At 37.2% G+C, this 21899-nt stretch overlaps 1 long non-coding RNA gene and 1 other non-coding gene across 2 annotated transcripts in view; both read left to right on the top strand.

The window, feature by feature from the left end:
* LOC123383074 overlaps positions 1-21899 on the top strand; it is an 89052-nt gene that overhangs the window by 4360 nt on the left and 62793 nt on the right. The gene's annotated exons all lie outside the window — the stretch shown is intronic.
* LOC111558643 lies at positions 19351-19454 on the top strand. Its single transcript, XR_002739724.1, has one exon. It is a non-coding gene; the product is annotated as a U6 spliceosomal RNA (small nuclear RNA).

Here is a 21899-nt window from a genome sequence, read left to right as displayed (position 1 = left end):
TTCAGTTTCTATTTTTTGGAACAGCTTCAAGAGAATGGGTGTTAACTCTTCCTTAAATGTTTGGTAGAATTCTCCTGGAAAGCCATTTGGCCCTGGACTCTTGTTTTTTGGGTGATTTTTGATTAGTACTTTGATTTCTTGATTGGTTATGGGTCTGTTCAAATTTTCTTCCTGTTTCAGTTTTGGTAGTTTATGTTTCTAGGAATTTGTCCATTTCTTCCAGGTTGCCCATTTTATTGGCATATAATTGCTGGTAATATTCTCTTATTGTTTGTATTTATGCTGTGTTGGTTGTGATCTCTCCTCTTGCATTCCTGATTTTATTTATTTGGGTCCTTTTTCTTTTTGATCAAACTGGCTACGGTTTTATCAATTTTGTTAATTCTTTCAAAGAACCAGCTACTGGTTTCATTGATCTGTTCTGCTTTTTTTGTTTCAATAGCATTGACTTCTGCTCAAATCTTCATTATTTCCTGTCCTCTGCTGGTTTTGGGTTTTGTTTGCTGTTTTTTTTCAAGCTCTTTAAGGTGTAAGATTAGGTTGTGTATCTGAGACCTTTGTCCCTTCTTTAGGAAGGCCTGGATTGCTATATACTTGCCTCTTTTGACAGCCTTTGCTACATCCCAGAGGTTTTGGGCTATGGTGTTACCATTTTCGTTGGCTTTCATCTACTTTCTAATTTCCTCTTTAACATTTTGGTTAGCCCATTCTTTCCTTACTAGTATATTCTTTATCCTACAAGTATTATCTTTCCAAATTTTTTCTTGTGGTTGATTGCAAGTTTCATAGCGTTGTGGTCTGAAAATATGCATGGTATGATCTTGATCTTTTTGTATTTGTTGAGGACTCCTTTGTGTCCCAGCATGTGATCTATTCTGGAGAATGACCTATGTTGCACTGGAGTATAATGTATATTCCGCTGCTTTAGGATGAAATGTTCTGAATATATCTGTTAAGTCCATCTGGTCCAGTGTGTCATTCAAAGTCATTGTTTCCTTGTTGATTTTCTGATTAGATGATCTGTCCATTGTTGTAAGTGGGGTGTTGAAGTCTCCTACTATTATGGTGTTACTATCAATGAGTTTCTTTATGTTTGTAATTAATTGATCTATATATTTGGTTGCTTTTACATTTGGAGCATAAATGTTTACAATTGTTAGGTCTTCTTGGTGGATAGACCCATTGATTATGATATAATGCTCTTCATTTCTTGTTGCAGTCTTTATTTTAAAGTCTAGATTGTCTGATATAAGTATGGCTACTCCAGCTTTCTTTTGTTGACTGTTCACATGATAGATGGTTCTCCATCCCCTTACATTCAATCTGAAGGTGTTTTTAGGTCTAAAGTGGGTCTCTTGTAAACAGCATATAGATGGATCTTGTTTTCTTATCCATTCTATTAGCCTTGTCTTTTGATTGGAGCATTGAATCCATTGATGTTTAGAGTACTGAAAGATATGAATATTTTGGCATTATGTTGCCTGTCAAGCTGGAGTTTCTGGTGGTGTTCTCTGGTCCTTGTGTAGTCTTTGTTGCTTTTGGTCTTCCCTCCTCTCCCCAACCCCCAGCCCCACATCTTTTCTCCCCTCCAAGTCCCCCTTAAAATTTCTTGCAGGTTGGTTTCGTGGTCACAAACTCCTTTAATTTTTGTTTGGGTTTTAATCTCTCTTTCTATTTTTAATGACAGCCTTGCTGGAGAAAGAATTTTTGGCTGCATATTTTTCCAATTCAGCACATAAAATATATCCTGCCACTCCTTTCTGGCCTGCCAAGTTTCTGTGGATAGGTCTGCTACAAACCTGATCTGTCTTCCCTTGTTAGGTTAGGGACTTTTTCTCCCTTGCTGCTTTAATGATTCTCTCCTTGCCTGAGTATTTTGTGAATTTGACTATGATCTGCCTTGTTGATGGTCAGTTTTTGTTGAATCTGATGGGAGTCCTCTGTGCTTCCTAGATTTTGATGTCTGTGTCTTTCCCCAGGTTAGGGAAGTTTTCTACTATGATTTGCTCATAGAACCCTTCTACCCCTTTTTCTCTCTCTTCATCTTCTAGTACCCCTATGATTCTGATGTTATTCCTTTTTAATGAATCACTGAGTTCTCTAATTTTTATTTTGTGCTTTTTTTGCCTTAGTCTCCCTCTTTTTTCCTGCTTCATTGTTTTCCATAAGTTTGTCTTCTATATCACTGGTTCACTGCTCTGCCTCATCCATCCTTACCACTATGGCACCCATTTGAGATTGCAGCTCAATTATAACATTGTTTATTTCATCCTGACTAGCTTTTATCTCCACAGAAAGGGATTCTAATCTGTTTTCAACCCCAGCTAGTATTCTTATTATTGTGATTCTAAATTCTGGTTCAGATATCTTGCTTGTATCTGTGTTAAGTCCCTGGCTGTCATTTCTTCCTGTTCTTTCTTTTGGGGTGAATTCCTTTGTTTTTTCATTGTGAAGGAAGAAAAGGAATTAATAAGGTAAAAAAATTTTTAATTTTAATTAAAAATAAAAATTAAGAGCAACACAAAAAAATCAAAGGATGCTAGATCCAAAGTGTGTTCTGGTCTGATTGTTTAAAGGAGCTTGACAGAAGAGAGAAAAAACGGAAAGATAAGAAAATAAAGGAAAATGTTTGAAAATTTGAAAAAATGAATGCAATGAGATAGAATGAAATGATGGAGGTAAAAATTTGAAATATTTACAAAGTAGTAAAAATATTTAGAAAAATTTTTTTAAATATTTTTAATAGAAATGGGAAATTTTTTGTCTTTCTGTATTCAAAAATAAGAAAAAAATTGAATAGATGGACTATGAAACAGACTTTAGTACAATTGAAATTACATCAGTTTCCCCTAGAAGTTGAACTATGAAGCACTTAAGAGTCCATAAACTAAGCAAGTGGAGAGACTTGTGTTGTTCCTGAAGAGTGATGTTGGTCCAGTTGGGCAGGGCTTACTGTAAGGGCTCCGTTATCCACTAGATGGCGCTGCTTAGCTTACTGGAATGGATTGTTGTGGCGCTTATAAGTGTGCATGTACATGTGCAGGAGGGGTGGAAATGGCGTCCCCCAGCTACCCAGTCTCTAGTATCAGAACTCTACTTGACCAGCAATCATGTATCCATCCTTTGTCTCTAGTTCCTCTTCACTCCCCACTTTTACACTGTCAGTGACAAAGCCATCAGGCTACCAGGTGGCACCTCCCTCCTGAATTTTATCTCCAATGTGGCTGTGTTTCCCAACCCCTCCGTTCTCCGGGACTGTGGCTTTGACCTGCTCAGACTTTCTAGGGGAGGGTCTCACTGATCAATGGCTAGGTGCCAGTCACATCCAGGAACATTCATGGGACTGTGCTGTTGTCAATGCCCAGAGCCTGTGGCTGGGTGCCAGCCCACCCCAGAAAAAGTTCACACGATAGTGTAGCAGCAGCATTTCAGGGATTATGGGAAATCACAACACACATTTGGTGCTAGGTTTCCCCCTTAATGTCCTTGTTCTAACACCAGCAAATGTGGTTGTTCCCCACGATCCACTGGGACCTGTGCATGTGGGGAGGCCACACAACCTCTATCAGATGTCCTCCCAGCAGGGAGCAGGGAACCACCTCTCCACGTGTGGCCCAAGGACACCCAGACCTCACTCTGTTCCTGGGGATTCACCCCTCCCACCAGGGCACCACCAGGTATCGAGCTGTGGAGTTTCAGACCCTAAATTCCCCCTGTTTATAGAGTCTTAATGGAATTTAAACCCTCTCCTTTCTCCTTTCTCCCTTTTTTGTTCAGTCCCTTGTGTACTGTCTTTTCTCTTCAGCTGCTTTCCGGGGAGGGGGCATGCTTTCCATACTCTCCCCCATCTCTGTCCTCTCTTCTCAAGCAAAAACAGCTCCCTGCTGTGTTTTCTTCCCCTGTTCACCTCTCCACACTGCATAACTGCTGGGTTCTCTGGTTCAGGTTGTGCAGATTGTTGTGTTAATCCTCAAACCAGTTTTCTAGGTGTGCAGGATGGTTTAGTTTGATCTGGCTGTATTTCAGGGACAAAAGAATGCAAAAAGAAAAAAAAACCTTCCAGGCTGTTCTGCTACCTTGGCCCTCCACCCAAAATGAAAAGCTCTCAACTTGGTGCTTCTAATAATACACCCTTCAAAATGCCACTGTATTGATAAAAATCCTTTGATACAACAGCAGCCCACAGATAATTTAAATATGTGAAGATGTGATCAAAGAAATGAATTTTTTTGCCCAATTTTGATAATTTTATAACTGCCTCTAGTTTATTAAATGCCTCTCCATACAACTTTTCTGAACCTTTTCTCTTAACTCTGATGAAGGCAAAATAGACTTACAGATACACTGTTTTCTTTTTTTTTTAACTTATTCTTTTATTTTGAGAGAAAGAGAGTGGGGGAGAAGCAGACAGAGATGGAAAGAGAGAATTCCAAGCAGGCTCTGCACTGTCAGCACTGAGGCCAGTGTGGGGCTCCATCTCACAAACGGTGAGATCATGACCTGACCTGAGATCAAGCATCGAACATTTAACCTACTGAGCCACCCAGGCACCCCCAGATATACTGTTTTCTACTAAATAACATGGTGTGCAACTTTCCATATTTGGTCTCAATTCTATTTCAAAAAAAAACAAAGCAAAACAAAACTAAATATCTTAAAAGCCTATACCTGTTTCAATATAGTACTTTCCTATTTGCAGGGGAAATGCTAAAAATTTGGGAAGACCTAAATTAGATGTAGAAGACAGATATATGGATAGCAAGAATTTGTTCATTCAGCTACCAGTATTAATAGGAAAAATGTATAATTATCCAAGTTAAGATACTTTGGAGAATGAAACTGGAAGTGAAATTGAGATGCTATTAATAATTATGTTGGGACAATAGGTACAAATTAGACTTTTCCCAATCAGACTGGGTTGTATGCTTAGCATAATTATTAAGCATCTGTTAACATGACAAGCATAGGGATATTTTTAAAATTAAAAAAAAGTTGCTGCCTTCAAAGATCCTTGAGTCTAGCAACTGAAAGGAATAAATCAGTCCTGCTGATGCTGAAATAGCAAAAAGGCACTGTCTTGCCAGCCAGTTGCTTGCAGTGGTAACTCTCATCCCTTGTTTGAACTCTGGGATTAGCTTGGGGTCTAGGCTTCCATTATCTGTTTGGACACTTGTATGGCTTGACTCGAGCCATAGTTATGACCCAGCTTTGCCCTCTTAATGTCTTTTTTTGTGTGTATGCTCTGTTCCCACTGTGGTGGCCCAAGTCCTGTAAGTAGGATTACATGAATGCTCTTGTTACCGGACCTGCACATGCTGCAAAAATGATCCGAGTTTGAGTGTATGTTTACTTCCTGAGGATTTATGATATACATAGCACTGATATTAAATCTCTACACTGGCACTAAGTAGATCATTTTGTAAATTGTTGATAATATGTTGTGCATTCTTCTATATATTGGCTTCCTTATATATGTGGAACAATGCAATCTTCAAAACAACCCTATGACATTGATCCTATCATTATTCTCAATTTGTAGATGAGGAAACAGTTTCAGAGAGGTTGATTAATTTGTCCCAGGTACCCAGCTAATAAGCATGGAACTAGGATTCAAATCCAGAAATCAGGCTCTACACCTCCTACTCCTAACACTACACTTCACTGGACTGGGCAGAACAACATGCTCAACTTGAAATTGGCATTCTGGAATTAATCCTTACTATCAGCTCAACTGAAATATAAGAAGTTTAAGTATTAATCCCTTAAACTATAAAGAAAGCAAATTTAACTGTGTATCTTCTCAACAAGTGTGTGTGTTTCAAATGAAGGAATCTGAAACTGCTCAGAGTACACTGTCCTTTCACAAAGTAAATATATACTAATGTTATTAGAGGAAGGAGGGGGTCTGTATTTTAAGAGTTGAAGAAAAGATAGTGATTTAAGCTCCAAAACCCACAGGAAATCCACGATCCTTTATCCAACAGTACAATCAGTTGAGTGGTCCAAGTATCCATCATTCCAAAATACCTCCCCAAAGAGCAAATGCAGAAGATTGGTTCAGTCAAAATCTTCAGTTGGAAATGTTCTTTATCATGCTGGTCACATAAAGATGCTTGGCTTATTTCTATATTTTGAATAAGTTAGTTTAAACTGTGCTTCAATTCCTCAACTCTAAATAGATATAATTACAAGAATGGTATTCAATATCACTTACATAAAGAAGTATCTTCTAGCCTATCTATACAAAGTAGAATTTTATTCCATCTAGAACATACCAAGTACTCTTCATAACTGGATTTGTTATTTTTGCGAATAGAATTAAAGCCATCTTGCTTTCAACCTGAATTGTTGAAAAACATTCCTAATTGTCTTTGTTCACTCCTATTGTCTTAAATATGGACAAAAGACCTTAAGGTGCCTCCACTAGTTTCCCAAGGATGGGGTATAATGCAGTAACCTTAGAATGAAAACTGAATTCAATAGCTGTCTGTTCCTGACACTTAATAGCCACTATTGAGCCAAACCCTTAATCACTTAATCATTTATGTACTGGTTTCCTAAGCTGTAAAATGGGTGATTTCTGACCTATTGAATTTAAAATATCGGTTCAGGGGCATCTGAGTGGCTGAGTCAGTTAAGCATTGGACTTCTGCTCAGGTCATGATCTTGTGGTTTGTGAGTTCAAGCCCCATGTTGGTTTCTGTGCTGACAGCTTGGAGCCTGGAGCCTGTTGCAGACTGTGTGTCTCCCTCTCTCTCTGTCCCTCTCCTGCTTATATTCTGTCTATCAAAAATAAGTAAACATTAAAAAAAAGACTTTAGGTCATCGTTTCAAAATTTAAATGGCCCAATGTATATAAATATACTTTGCAACTTAGAGGTGCTATATAAGTGCATATCCATTTAATAGGAAATATGTGTAACTAATTAGGCAGTATGACTTCCCAGGTATACTTTGGAAGTTGTTGAGAATTTTCCTTTTTAAGTATTAGCATCTTTTTGTTGTTGTTACTGCCTTTGAGTTCTTATGACTGAAACTTATTTGAATTCTGAGGTTGCTCTATACATACTCTGTCTGCACTAACCTGTAGTTCATTAGGCATTATGAGATGTGTGTTGTGGTCTAGATTTACATACTCTGTTAAATAATAAAAATAGTTAAATCCCTTGATTTGTGTTTCAGTGTACTTTCTTTGGATATGAAAAATCCTGTAGTATAAAGGGTTATACTAGTTACTTGGTTGTATCCCCAGTCAGTGCTGCTGCTTTCAGATGATTTCAAAATTGTTAGAATTGCAGCAGATTTATATGCCATTATATGCATCTTACTGGGACTATATATGTGATTTTTGTCATGGGCAAGTGACTTAGGATAAAACTAATATTCTTTAAAGTTGTCACAAGCAAAATGCAGCTTAGGCATAGATGACCCATAGAAAGAAAAATACTATTTTTTTCCAAGTTTTTATTTAAATTCCAGTTGCTTAACATACAGGGTAATAGTCATTTCTGGTGCAGAATCTGGTGATTCAACACTTAAATACAACACCCAGTGCTCATCACAAGTGCTCTCCTTAATCCCCATCACCCATTTAATGTATCCCCCATCCAGGCTCTCCCCCAGCAACCCTCATTTCTTCTCTATATTTAGGAGTCTTTTATGGTTTGCCTCTCTTTTTTTTTTTCTTCCTTCCCCTGTGTTCATCTGTTTTGTTTCTTAAATTTCACATGTGAGTGAAATCATATGTCCTTTTTTCTTTCTCTGACTGACTGGTTTCGCTTAGCCTAATACATCATTGTGAATGGCAAGATTTCATTTTGTTTTTAAGGCTGAGTATTATGGCTAACAGACACATGGAAAGATGCTCCACATCACTCATCAGGGAAATATAAATCAAAACTACAGTGAGATACCACCTCACACCAGTCAGAAAACGTTATAGGAAACAACAGGTATTGGTGAGGATGTGGAGAAAGGGGAACCCTCTTTCACTGTTGGAATCAAAACTGATGCAGTCACTCTGGAAAACAGTAAGGAGGTTCCTCAAAAAGTTAAAAGTAGAACCTATTGACCTATTGAATTTAAAATACTGGTTCAAAATGTAAAGGGCCCATTGTATACAAATATTCTTTACAACTTAGTGCTATTGCTGAATCATTGCACAAGGGATACATGCAGCTGTATGTTTATAGAAGCATTATCAACAATAGCCAAATTATGGGAAGATCCCAAATGTCCATTGACTGATGAATGGATAAGGAAGATGTGGGGTGTGTGTACACACACACACACACACACACACACACACACACACGTTCTTTATATTTTCTGAACCATTTGAGAACATGCTGCATATATCAAGCCACCTTAACCCTAATGCTTCAATGTGAATTTCCTAAAAACAAGGATATTCTCCTACCTAACCATCCTAATCAAATTCAGAAAACTTAATATACAGGAATTGCATTTAAAATTTTTTTTGAATTAGACACACAATGTTACATTGGTTTCAGGAATACAACATAGTGGTTTGGTAAGTTTCCACATCATGCAGTATTTATAAATGTAGCCACCATCTATCAACTTACAACATATTACAATACCATGGACTATATTCCCTAAGCTTTATCTTTTATCCCCATGACCTATCAATTCCATAACTGGAATCCTGTATCTCCCACTCCTGTTCACCTATTTTGCCCATTTCCCAAACTCCTTCCTCTCTGGCTATCATCAGTTCTCTGTATTTATGGGTCTGTTTCTGCTTTCTATAGGTTTTGATTTTTAGATTCTACATAAAAGTGAAATCATACGGTATTGGTCTTTGTCTGACTTATTTCACTTAGCATAATACCCTCAAGTGCCATCCATGTTGTCACAAATGGCAAGATCTCATTCTTAATTATGACTGAATAATCCATTTTAAATACACAATACCTTTTCTTTATCCATTCATCTATCAATGGACATTTGGATTTCTTCCATGTCTTGTCTATGGTAAATACTGCTGCAATAAACATAGGGGTGCATATATCTTCTTGAATTAGCATTTTCTTTTTCTTTGGATAAATCCTGAGTGGTAGAATTACTGAAGTATATTATGGTATCCTATTTTTAATTTTTTGAGGAACCTCCATACTGTTTCAGGAACCATTTTGGATTTTAAGGGAGTTACTGTCACACATAAGGCCACAACCCACCAGGTCTTTCATTCCTTTTATGAAGAAGTGGAGAAGTGTCCTCCCATTTCTGTCATGATGAAAAATCAGTTTCTAGCCCTAGCAGAGATTATAGCCCAGACTCTAAAGATCTCTTCTTGTTATGTATGTGGGGGAACCGGTATGGGGCACCAATAGCCATGGGAGGCTAGAGAACTAGATCCCTGTAAACCTTACAGTGGAATAGAATACTCCAGTCCTGGTCCCAGGGTTTGGATTCTCAAAACCTCAATTATTGGGAAAAACTGCCTTGCCTGGTGGGGAGGGAAGTTCACCATCTCTGTTGAAAGCTTAACATGCCTAGGCCAATGATTTTATAAGTCAATCCACGGGAAACCCAATGGTGGGGAACCCCAGATCCCTACCTTTTGTCTAACTTCTCTTATCTCCTAGAGGCATGGGGCAATGTCAACACAGCCATCAGATGACAGGCCCCAGGTGGACTATACTGGATATGTGGAAGGACAGCCTATACAGTACTTCCCCCAGGCTGGTCAGTGTCATTTGTGCTGAGAACTATTCATCCAAATTTCTTCCTGCTCCCACTTGCCAGGGGGAACATTTAGGCATCCAAGTGTATGGGGACAGGGAAACAACATGTCCTACAAATTGGCAGTTGGAAAGATGACGAATGGCCTCCTGAGCATATATATAATCCATCATTATGGTCCCGCCACCTGAGCAGAGGATAGGTCCAGGGGCTACCACACTCCCATTTACATGTTAAACCACATGATCAGACTGCAAGTAGTTGTAGAAATTATATTCAATGAAACTGCCAGAACTCTTAACTTACTAGCCAAGCAGCAAACCAAAATGTGCAATGTTATCTATCAAAATCACTTGGCTTTAGATTACTTGCTTGCTTCTGAGGGAGGAGTTTGCAGAAAATTTAATAAGAGTAACTGCTGCCCACAGACAGATGATGAATGAAAAGTCCTAGAGGAGATCATTGATCGAATGAGAAAGGTTGCTTATGTCTCAGTCCAGACCTGAGAGGGTTGGAACCCTGGGGAGTTATTTGGAGAATGGTTTTCAACTCTTGGGGGATTCAAAACTCGCATAGGTATTATCCTTTTGATTTTGGGAGCTTGCTTAATCCTACCTTGCCTAGCTCCCGTGGTTATATGGTCTGTCTTCAGCTTCATTTAGGTAATGGTCAAAAGGAAAACAGCCATGCATGTGATTATGTTATGGAAGTATAAACTTCTGAACCAAGATGATGCTCTTTGACCCAAAATAGGGGGTCTGAGCATCAAAGGGGTGGAATGTGGTAGAGCCCTTCGCTAAGGAATGTGGTGAGAACCTCAAGACAAAGGAAGGCAACCTGGCTATCTGCCCTTTTGCTACCTTCCTCATGACTCTATAACATAGACCACCCATTCAGACTCTATGTTGCCATATGTGGGAGACAAAGGAGCAAAAATTGTACAAAGGGCTATACTCTGCTGTGCTTGGGGCTCAGTTTTTTGGGTACCAACTGCTGAGCCCGTGCCAGCACGACAAAGTTGCTTCCTGCAAAGAAAAGCCTCAGTGTCCCATTTCTCTGTGCAAGAATCTTGCTACATTCCCACAGAACTTTTGTTTGTAGATGTATGATAAATTTTAGTTGTTAAAATGGGGGAAAGACAGGAGGAACATCTTATGCCACCATGATACCAATATCACCCTCAACCCAGCTGGAAATCTTAAAGGATATTTTCATGTCGGCTTTCATTTCCTCATTATTCATTTCCTCTAAATATTGCAGAGTTTGGTTTCCAACCTTATTTCTACCAAACTGATTGATATTTACTAATGACTTCATAATTATCAATTTATAGGCCTTCTCTCCTTCCTCATCCTCTTTTATATCTTGTGATTTGACACTTGGAGATGTTCTCTTATTTCTTCCTCCATACTATCCAGATATTTTCCAAAACCAAATCTTTGACTTCTGCTGCACTCTCCCCTTGGCGATTCATATTCAATCTAAACAGATAGCTCTTAAATCTGTACGTCCAACCTCACTTGGTTACTAAATTCTAATATTTAATATGCAACTACTTTCTAGATTTCTTTGCCTATTTGGTCTAGAGGCATCTCAAATTCATCATGTCCAAAATTTAAACCTCTTCAGCTTCCATTCTCTGACACTCGTCTTTGAATCACTATTCTCTTAATGAGCCAGGCTTTAAATTTAAATGACATCCTATCTTCTTTACCCTCACAACTCATTAAATACAATAAGATGGTTAAGTGAGTTTCCCTAATTCTGTCAAACCCAGGTTGTTCTTCCTCTTGTCACATTCAACAACTCCTTCTTTAATCTAGTTTATACTTGGCTGATTAATCTTCTTTAAGGATCGCTTTAAGCATTTGCTTCCTATTCAAAAATCTAAAATGAGTCTATACTAAATAATATTTGGATGCCAAGCCTGTTCTTCAATGGTCTGGCTTCAAAAAAATTTTTATCCTGCTGTTTTCTATGATTTTTCTATAACACAGGGCTATTTGCTCCATGTACATAGCCTGCATTTTCAGTCTCTATATCTTGCAAAATGTTATTCACTTGCCACCTGGTTTCCCTATGCTTGCTAACTCTTGTACCGAAGTAGTTCTAGATTCTACTCATTCTTTAAGGGATTAGTTTACATTCCATCTTTATTGTGAAATAGTTCTTAGTCTTCCAGATGGAAATAATCTCTTTTATGAAATCTTAGATTATTTTTATCTTTATTTCATCTATGGCATTGGTCATTTTTGGCTTTGTACTATGTAATAAGTTTAATGAAATTTTAATAAATATTTATGAAACACTTGCATGTACCAGGCACATTGGTAGATACTGAGGATGCAAAATTAAACAGAGTTCAAATCCTCAACCAGCCTCCATTCTAGTACGTTTATGAACATTTATCTTCCCTACAAAATGAAAATATTTTGGAGAAGACCATTTCAAAATACGTTAAAAAGAAAAAATCTGTTTATGGAAAAATAATAACATAAATACTTTGATCAGAAGAAATTTTTTAAAAATTCTTAACTTCAAGATCTCTACCACAGGTAGAAAAGTTCTCAGAGAATTCTATTACTTTACACATGTCTCAGTCTATACTAAATTTCACTTAGTTTCAACTAAAGTTCAACTTTATGCTAATTCATTTTTTCTTCCTCTTCCTTAGTAACTAAAGTAACTTTTTTAAATAAATGAAACAAAAAGGAAAATTTTGTTATAAGGAATGACTTTGAAAGTTTCCATGTGAAAATAAATTAGGATATACTCCTAAATATAGACTTGGTAATAAAAAAGTGTTTTGTAAAAGATTGGTCATAAATGACTTGTCTAATAAGACAATATTCATATCAATATATAGCAGTGGTTCTTAAATGTTAGTATGTATCAGAAAAATTTGCAAACTTTAAAACAACACAAATCAATAGGGACCCACTCCCAGAATTTCTGATCCAATAGGTCTAGGATAGGGCTTTAGAATTTGTATTTTTGTCAAGGTCTCAGATGATGTTGATGCAGTTGTTCCAGTGATCACATTTTGACAACTACTACTCTACAGAATTACTTTGCTCCATGAATATTTTGAAAATATTTCTAAGGGCATCCAATTCCTTTTTTCATTTCTTAAGAATTTTTAGAGAAGAGAAAATGGTCCTATACCATGATCTTCTCTTGGCTACTTTGATTAGTAGTCTTAGATCTCTACACCATTCATCAATTCTAGTAATGACAAAACTAATAAACACTTTGAAGGCTAATGTTATCAAACCATTAAGTAGTAGATAATCTCATAGCACAATAAAATCTATCAATATATAATATTATCGCCACTTTGCATATATTCAACAGTAGGTAGAGCTAAAACTCCCACAAAGGTCTGCCTGACACCAGATTGAGGCTTTACTCTTCCTACTATTTCCTTTGAGAAAATAAATTTGTAGAGACCAGGATGCATTGTTCTAGTGTTTGTTACACAACTTAATTGAACAGAGATAATATATTTTCTGAATATAATATTTGATGAAATTTCTCAGACAAAATTATTCCACCATGTCTCCTTATAAATAGCCTATTTCCTTTTTGTTAATTTTCTATTTTATCATTAATAGTGAGCTCTTGGTGAGGGCATACATTACTTGTTTTCATATTCTTATCAGTGAAGCATATTTTCTGCCACACAGTAGACATCCAAGAGTCAATGAAGTGAACTAGGGTTATCTAACATTTTATGTTCTAAAGGCCAAGGCTTATCACCTAGTATCAGCAGTGATTCGATTTAAACACTTAGAAAGATACAAGCAATTTTCTGGAAAAGACTAAGGAAATTCACAATTTTATAGGGCATGTATGTTTTTAATCACTTCTTGGATCCCAATCAATCAATAATACTTCCTGGAATAATAAAACAAAATAAAAAACAGATACTAAAAAGTAATATATTAGGACTCTAATTCTCTTTCAACAGTGCTTGTTTTATGCCCTGACTCTGAGGAACATTTATTACTATGAGTTAAATAAGGAAAACCTTGGGGTGCCTGGGTGGCTCAGTTGGGTGAGTGTCCAACTTCGGCTCAGGTCATGATCTTGTGGTTCATGGGTTTAAGTCCTGCCTTAGGCTCTGTGCTGACCGCTCACAGCCTGGAGCCTGCTTCAGATTCTGTGTCTTCCTCTCTCTCTCTCTCTCTCTCTCTCTCTCTCTCTCTGCCCCTCTCCTGCGCATGCTCTTTCTCTCTCTCAAAAATAAGAATATTTTTAAAAATTTAAATAAGGAAAAACTCTTTTTTTCTATAAAGGGGTCATTCTCCCCACTCTTATCTGAAGAACAATTACCATTGTTCTTTTTAAGGCACAAAAATATCTGTATTATGCATATATATTACATTGATAATATTTCTGTCAATGAAGAATAGAAAAAATTGTCTTCATATGACCCTTTCCAAAGTGCCTGCCTGAGAAAGTAGTAAATTGGAAGTCACTAGAACAAAATTAAAATCTTGATCAAAACCCAGATGTTGAAAATCTATGGCCAAACTCCAGGGTAAAAAAATACATAAATATATACATATATAAATTTCAGGGGCATGATTGCCAAAGGAAATCAACTTAAAAACTGGTGTTGACAGGGGACCATCAGTGAGAAATCATAGGAAGCAAGAAAGCATATAATTAGATACTTGATCTGTGACATATTAAAGTTAAGTCAAGATGATGTGAACGAAGTCATGGTACAGTCTGAAAGACCTACCATGAAACCAAGAGTAAAAACAAAAGGATCATGTAGCTGAAGGTTTCAAAGCAGCAAATAAACTATGACATGCTCTTGAAACAAAATGACATCCACTGGTGAGGGTCTAGGGGATCATCATGTCAAGAACCACTACATCCAAACACAAATAACATTTACCAATATGTAAATAGATAAATGTTCTATAATGTTCTATATATACATACATATGTAATGAAAGATGGTTTTCTTTTTTTTTTTTTTAACCTCTTACTTTAACACACCCAGAAGCCTGAAAAATTGTAAATCCACCAAACAAAACCTGCTCTATCCTTGGAACCTGAAGATTTCTGGAGTCCTAGAGCTAAGCATAATAAACATCAAGCTCTAGGCTCAAAGAGAAATGGCAAAAAATCAATAACCTGAGCAGATAATAATCAAAGTGTGAAAAAATTGTGCTTTGTGTTTCTACAAAACTTAGAGCTGGGACTCAGTTGAATTATAAGCCCAAGTCTGAAGCCAGTATTTCCACAGATTCTTTGCCACCAAACACAGTATTCCAGGATGAATCTGAAACATGGTAAGACTATTCGGTTTTTAACATATTGGTAAGTGAATATTAATAGCATTACTCACCTGAATATTAATAGCACTACTGAGGTTCTTAAAATACTATGCCTAGCTTGATTTTTACCCAGAATCTTCTACAACACGTAACTGTTACCAGAATCTAGACACAAATCTAATGTTTGTCAAAATACTGGCCAGTAAAGCATATATCCATGGTCAAGATTTAATTTACATGTCAAATCGAAAGGATGAGTGAAGAAGGAAGGACATATTTGTCCCTTTAGGTTTAAGTGCGACTGACGCTAACATAACATTTTAAATTGTGCTGATCAAATTTTAAATAAGTATCATAAAAAAGTAATAAAGGACTTGGAATGAATCAGACCTGAATGCATTAGAATTTTTTCTGTTAGGAAATTTTTTTTGTTTTTTTCTATGTGACCTTAGGCAAGTTTCTCACCCTCTTTGAGCTTTGTCTTCCTAACCTGTAAATGAGATAACTGTATTAAATAACACATAAAAGATGAGATAGACATTGAACTGGACACTTTATATTTTCTATTTAGGAAATGTCCCGTAATCTGTGTCCAAAGTGATATTTATCATGCATCTAATAAAAATATGTTTCTGGGCACCTTGTTTGGGACCCCTTCTGAGATCTGGGAAGAAACCCTAGCAATGTGTGATTTTTTGGTGTATGTCAACTTAATTTTTAAAATTTGGATACATTAATATCATTTTTAACTTAATTTTAATGCCTAAATTCAACTTCATAATATTGTATATACAGTTGACCCTTGAACAACACAGGAGTTAGAGGTGCCAGCCCTCCATGCAGTAGAAAATCTGCATGTAACTTTCAACTCCCCCAAAACTTTACTAATAGCCTACTGCTGACCAGAAGCCTTGCCAATAACATCAACAGTTGATTAACACATATTTTGTGTGTTATATGTATTACATACTATATTATTACAATACAGTAAGCTAGAAAAAAAATTTAAGAAAATTACAAGGAAGAGAAAATATATTTATAGCACTGTATTTGTCAAAAACAATCTGTATAAATGGACCCTCAGTTCAAACCCATGTTGATCAAGCATGAACTGTATTCTTAGCTTCATAAATTGAAATTGAAATTCCCACAAAACCTCTATCTACCTGTAACTATGCCTATAATTAGGTCATTACTAATAAGAATCGGTAACTCTAGGGGCACCTGGGTGTCTCTGTCAGTTAAGGGTCCGACTTCAGCTCAGGTCATGATCTCACAGTTTGAGTTCGAGGCCCACATCAGGCTCTGTGCTGACAGCTCAGAGCCTGGAGCCTGCTTTGGATTCTGTGTCTGTCTGTCTGTCTGTCTGTCTGTCTGTCTCTCTCTGTGTCCCTCCCCCACTTGCACTCTGTCTCTCTCTCAAAAATATTTTAAAAAGTTTTAATGTTTATTATCAGTAACACTAAAATTCAGTATAATTTTTTTCCTAGCTTAAAATAATCACAAAAGGTTACTTTTAAAGTATATATTTATGGAATCTGAGATCACAATTAAGTGTGTATAACTAATTTTGCTTTTCAAAGCTGAATTGCCATCAACAATGGCTTTGCACACACCTGAAAAACAAATAATCCAGTGAAGAAATGGGCAGAAAACATAAATAGACACTTCTCTAAAGAAGATATCCAGTTGGCCAACAGGCACATGAAAAGATGCTCAACATCACTCCTCATCAGGGAAATACAAATCAAAACCACACTCAGATACCACCTCATGCCCGTCAGAGTGGCTAAAATGAACAAATTAGGAGATTGTACATGCTGGAGAGGATGTGGAGAAATGGGAACCCTCTTGCACTGTTGGTGGGAATGCAAACTGGTGTAGCCGCTCTGGAAAACAGTGTGGGGTTCCTCAAAAAATTAAAAATAGTTCTACCCTATGACCCAGCAATAGCACTGCTGAGAATTTACCCAAACGATACAGGAGTACTGATGCATAGGGGCACTTGTACCCCAATATTTATAGCAGCACTTTCAACAATAGCCAAATTATGGAAAGAGCCTAAATGTCCATCAACTGATGAATGGATAAAGAAATTGTGGTTTATATACACAATGGAATACTACATGGCAATGAGAAAGAATGAAATATGGCTTTTTGTAGCAACGTGGATGGTACTGGAGAGTGTTATGCTAAGTGAAATAAGTCATAGAAAGACAGATACCATATGGTTTCACTCTTATGTGGATCCTGAGAAACTTAACAGAAGACTATGGTGGAGGGGAAAGAAACAAAAAAGAGAGGGAGGGAGGCAAAACATAAGAGACTCTTAAAAACTGAGAACCAACTGAGGGTTGATGGGGGGTGGGAGATGGGTATTGAGGGCACCTGTTGGGATGTTGGGATGAGCAGTGGGTGTTGTATGGAAACCAATTTGACAATAAATTTTCATATTAAAAAAATAACTCAATGCCTACGGGAAGTTAAAAGTATCTTTCAAGTTTGTCCTTTCCAAATAGGCAGTTAAGTCAGGTGCAGTTTTGAAAATGTTAGCAAATATTATCAAAATGTTTGTGTATCAGGTGAAGAAAGAAGTCCATTTTGTTTTAACACTGTAAGAGAACAGATACTTAGCATTGGAAGGAAAGAGGCTGAGTTTAAATGATATTGGATCCAACTCAAAATTGTCAAGCCAGGTAGGCTGCTTACAAAGACCATCTTCCCAGAACCATAATGTCCAAATCAAAACTTCAAGAATGAACACAAGAGTCCAATTGCCCATTTACACTTTACTCAAATACACAAGAATAAGTTTAGAGAGAGACGGAGAGCATATGTGTAGGGGAGAGAATTAAACAATGTGGGAAAAACTGACCTCTTTGTGCTGGATGATCCAATGCCTCAGAGTGGCAGGTGCAAAGAATGAATCCGCCCTCACCTGATGTCCAATCCCACGAGTCTCTCATTTTGGGAGTTTCTTGCAATCTAAGTATCTCAAGACACAAAGCACACAACTTAATCTGGTGTCACCTGAAGAAACAGCTATTCTTGAGCCCTGGAGGAAAAACTGCCTGTGTGGGATGAATTAAGTAAATATATAGTACATTGCACTGTATGCTTGGCCTAAGGGATTTCTTGAGTGACTTTTCATGGTAAACAATTCTGCTTTACACCTAGTTTAAGAAATGAATCTTTAAGAAATAATTCTTGGGGCACCTAGGTGGCTCAGTCAGTTGTGGCCAACTCTTGATTTCAGCTCAGATCATGACCTCACAGTTCATGAGTTCAAGCCCCACATCAGGGTCTGCACTGATAGTATGGAGACTGCTTGGGATCTCTCTCCCCCTCTCTCTGTCTCCCTCTCTCTGCCTCTCTCTTCCTCTCTCTTTCTCTCTCTCTCCTCCTCTGCACCTCCCCTGCTCATGTGTATTCTCTCTCTTCTCTGAAAATAAACTTAAAAAAAGAAGTCTATATCTTAAGATTTCTAATCAAGATTCTGTAACAGAAATAGGAAGAAATCAAGTATACATAGCAAGCATAAATTATCATGTCCTGATATTCAGATATGCAAAGATAATATGCCTCCTTCGTTTTTTATAAATAAACTCAGATCCCTATCCTACCTGATTTTAATCAATTCTAACATTAGTAATTTCAAATTTAAGCTAGCCCTCTAAGAGTTTTCTTTCCCTGTCTTCCTTTCCCAGGTTTCTGGGATTAGTAGGGATTAGTGAGTCGTGGTGGTGGTGGTGTGTGTAGAGCAGGGCAAAGTTGATTATTGGAAGAATCTGGTCACTTGCTGACACTTTCAGCCTCCTTGGTCCCTAGCATTTCATGCTCCCATGCCGGCATCCACGGAGATCTGCTATCCCATTGGTCCTAGCTTTTGTTTCACCGTCTATGTTCCCCTCTCCATATAGAGAAACATTATCTGATTTGCTATACTTCTTTGACATTCTTGAGCCATGAGATATCATTCTACTTTCCCTGAATCTTTTAAGGGCCATAGGAAAAGGTCTTGAGAGCTATCTCAAGTGTGATCTGCCTAGTCCCATCCCACCACCATTTCTGCTCCACTGCTACTGCACTAAGTTGATGTGGCACTGGACAGTCGCAATTTTTGCCAGCTTCCTTGGGCTCCACATTGTGTTCTGAATGACAAACTTTAGTGGAAGATATAAGAAGTTCTATCATATGCCTCCACTTGGAAATAACCACAGAGAGAACATAGCATCCAATTTGTAGCTTACACACACACCCAGGACTCACTCTGATGTACTTTTTTTTTCTTATCCTATTATCTTCCTGAGCCCACCTTGAAAGTCTTGATCAAGATTGAGAAAAATGGGAGCTCATTTCAGCAGCACATACACTAAAATTGGAATGATACAGAGATAACCATGGCCCCTATGCAAGTATGACACACAAATTCATGAAACATTCCATATTTAAAAAAGAAAGATTGGGCATGTGGGTGGTTCAGTCAGTTAAGCATCCAACTTCAGCTCAGGTCATGATCTCAAGGTTCATAGGTTTGAGCCCCATGTCAGGTTCTGTGCTGACAGCTCAGAGCCTGGAGCCTGATTTGGATTCTCTGTATTCTCCCCGCCCCTCCAATCCCACTCTGCCCCTCCCTTGCTTGTGCTCTCTCTCTCAAAAAATTAATAAATATTAAAAATTAAAAAGATTGAGGGAAAAAACCATTTTGGGGGGGCATGAACTTTATGCTTTGAACTTTCCAGTTTCTCCTTCTGAAAAATACAAAACACAGCTCTTGGGATTCAAAATTCCTTAATATTATCACCTTGTCTTGAACTTCAAAAATCTATTTCAACATGCAAAAAAGCTCAGCATTTGTTCATCTTTCACTTTACATTTCTGCAGTAACATCTACTGTTCTGGTAATAATCCCAGGATGATTTCATTGCTAGGACGAGGAGAAGTATTCAGTGCCCTTCAGAGTGGGCACTGAAACCTAACAGCAAATGTGGCACAATATCTCAATAGTTCATGAAGAAAAGCTACTTGAAAGAGAATATTCTCTCTTAAATGCTGAGGGAGAACTCTGCCTAATGGAAGACATTTCTTACAAATCTCTTAACTGGGCTTTTCCAGAAACCCTGGAGAGGACAGAGTAGCACTTGGAACAATGGTGGCACAGGTCTCTGATGTAGCAATGAAAACTGGGTGAACCTTACTGAATGGTTTTACTTAATCTCGTTCAGATGTCAAAGTAACTGGAAGTCATGGAATTCTTTACAAAGTGATAGAACTTTTTGTTTGATGGAATTCAGCTGTTAAAACTATCCTGTTTTGAACATAACTATATAAATTAGAGTCATGTATTAGTATCTTTCTCTCTTCCCTTACTGCACCTCTTTTTTTTCCATAAGTGTATAAAATGCAAATAGTCATAGACACATGAGTCCATAAGGAGAGCAAATGATCAAAATAGGTATGGTTAATTATATCCTATTCATGTTCATTTGCAATTTCCTCATTGTGTGTCTCACTTTCAGTACTGGACTCTAAGAGTGACAAACAGCAAATATTAAAAAGTTGAAGTAACTTGAGATTAGGAAAATCCTGTCTGTTGATTATTTTTGTTCCTTGACTCTGGAAAAGGCTGCTGCTAACTGTTTTATTTTCTTTATTGGAATTTATTCAGCTCAAGAAACAACCTAATATTTGGAACCACCTAATATTCCTGTACTAACTGATTCTTGTTTCATCTTTCAAAGATTTGGAATCACCTCTTTCTTATGACCAGTCTTTTCTCTGCATGGGTTGTAAACAGTCTAAAGAAAGCGATTTTTGAGATCCCAGTGTAATCCACATGTTCTTATAAGCAAAATTCTCATCTACAGCCTTTTGCAAATACAGGAACACAGGGCAACAGGTTTGTTCTGTTTTGTTTGGGGTTTTTTTTGCATGTTTATTTTTGTTTATATTGGTTTGAAGTAAAAGATAGTCAACAACAATGAAGGAAACAGATTTAGAAAGAGTTTCTGTAATGAATGTCTCCCAGCATCTATCAGTACAGGCAATATTATATTTCCTGCCAAAACTCATTCAAAGAGTATTTGAGCCATTCTTGTTACTTAAGAGCATTTGGAAGGAGTCACACAAGAGAACTGTAGTTCCTACAACTCCCTCTTGTATCTATTTGAGCAATAGCAATAGATAGAAGAAGCAGTAGAATTAAAACTGATAGAATTCATGAAGTTTGGACAGAAAGCATCTGTCATTTACAAACTGAGCTTTGAACAATGGCAGGCAAGCAATCACTGCATCAGATGTAGGATCTAGCAGTAGACCATATGAATCAGAGGCAGAAACAAAACTAAGAAAAAAGAAATATTTAAAATATTTAAAATAGACCAAAACTCATTCTAAGCATGCCCATCTAGGGACTTCACCAGCAGCAAGAAAATGGTTGATAGTTTTCAACCAAAGAGCCAATTCAGACCATAGGATAGCAGTTGCTAGAATTCCATTTTATGTGTTTCATTGTATATAAGCTCTACACTTTAGCTCCATGACTGTCCAAAGTAGAAGAGCCATAAGGAGTGACACTTGTGCCATGAATTTTCTGAAGTTTGGGAAAAATGCTGCAAGCAACCTGAAAGAAAGAATGGTCTTTAAGCTTCTGTTAACTATAAACTGAATATTTTAAAAAGTAGATTTTAAGTTTCAAAGAATTCTTTTGTTGATCTTGTAAAAGTATCAAGTAAACCGGTTCAGACATTGTTAAGGAAGGGCATGTAAATGAAGACTCATGACACTAGAGTCACTATACTGGATCACCAACAAATTTAGAGAATTTGCACCTTAATAGGGAGCATTCCTATTGGAATCAGTCAATAGGTGATCTTTTTTAAAAATTTTTTTTTAGTG

Source organism: Felis catus, chromosome F2 (assembly GCF_018350175.1).
Source record: "Felis catus isolate Fca126 chromosome F2, F.catus_Fca126_mat1.0, whole genome shotgun sequence".
Classification (NCBI taxonomy): Eukaryota; Metazoa; Chordata; class Mammalia; order Carnivora; family Felidae; genus Felis; species Felis catus.
This window is presented reverse-complemented; position numbering and strand designations above follow the sequence as displayed.